Below are 1,546 nucleotides of genomic sequence, written 5' to 3' on the forward strand. Positions count from 1 at the left end.
AATTCTGTGTATTTAAGTGATACCAAGGGAGCTGTCTTTCCTCACACTACATATTTTCTATTACAGATTTCAAGGTAAGCCTTACTTCATGAGAATCTTTGGCCTTGGGTAACATCTATGATATATTACCAAGTTATATTGTTCATATATGTATTCATTGAATGACAAATAAGTGCCATGTTCTGAGATTGGATACACGTATATAAAAATTCATGGTGTCTACCCTTCAGGAGTAACATATAAAGAGACTAGAAACACACAATGTTATACATTTTATGAGAAATTTGTCAAGATAATACAAAATATTGATTCACTACCTATTACAATTAATTTTTGCATATTTATCTTGTATTCTACAAATGTGGTAAGCTCATTTACAAGTTCTAATAGTTTTCTTCTGAATTTTACTTATATAAGTATTTTCTTATGTAAGATCATACCACCTGCAAATATGGTTTTACCTCTTCCTTTCCTGTCTGGATGCATTTTACATCATTTTCTTGCCTAATTGCTCTTGCTGGCACCTCCAGTATAATGTTGAATAGAAGCAGTGAGAGGCCTCTTTATCTTGTGCCTCTTATTAGGGGGAAATCTTTGTTTTACTATTCAGTATGATACTAACTGTGGGTTTTTCATGGCTTCCCTTTATCAGCATGAGAAGGTTCCTTTCTATTCCTAGTTTATTGAGTATGTTTATATGAAAGAAAACTGAATTTCTTCAAATGCTTTTTCTGAATATATTGAGATGATCATGTAATTTTCCTTTATTCTATTAATATGATATCTTACATTTTTTTCTTTTTTTTCTCAAGTTTATTTTAATTGCATTTTTAGGTTTTTTTAGAGCCCTAAAAAAAGTTAATCCTGAGAAATATTGTCAGTTTTTAAAATTGATTTTAAGAATAAAATTTCAGAGGTCTACACTCTGCCATTTTCACTGATTTCATTGTTTGACTCATTCTTTTAGGACATTTAAGAGTTTTCATAAATATCTGGTTTTGAGAGACCTTTGTTACTGATGTGATGAGAACACATTCAATCTGAATAACCTCAGATTAAAAGAAGTTTTTCTTTTAACTTTTAGAATTAGAATAAACTATAATTAAATGAAGTTTAAATAAATGGTCATTTAAATTTCATTCCTTGCTGAAAATATTTCAAATATATATATGTAAACTTTCATGGACCACTCAGGACATAGACATTAATGGATGCAAGATAACATTTCTGTACTCATTGAGGATTTTGCAATGGTCAATGGCCATCATTCAAATACAGGCTCTGCTGTCAAGCTGGTCGGGATTCAAATACCAGTCCTATTACTACCATGTGACCTTGGAAAAGTAAATTAACTTCATGTCTTTGCAAAACTCGACATCACCAGTTTTGTCAACTATGCAATTAGAATATATTATAACTTTTACATGATTGTTGTCAGGATTAAACAAAATGACAGATCCCTAGAATGGCTGGAAGGTATAAGGTGTAAAGTGTTAGCTGGAGCCAGATCAAAAAGAGATGGGCATGTGGAATGTGCCTTATAAAT

Source organism: Cebus imitator, unplaced genomic scaffold (assembly GCF_001604975.1).
Source record: "Cebus imitator isolate Cc_AM_T3 unplaced genomic scaffold, Cebus_imitator-1.0 Scaffold421, whole genome shotgun sequence".
Lineage (NCBI taxonomy): Eukaryota > Metazoa > Chordata > Mammalia > Primates > Cebidae > Cebus > Cebus imitator.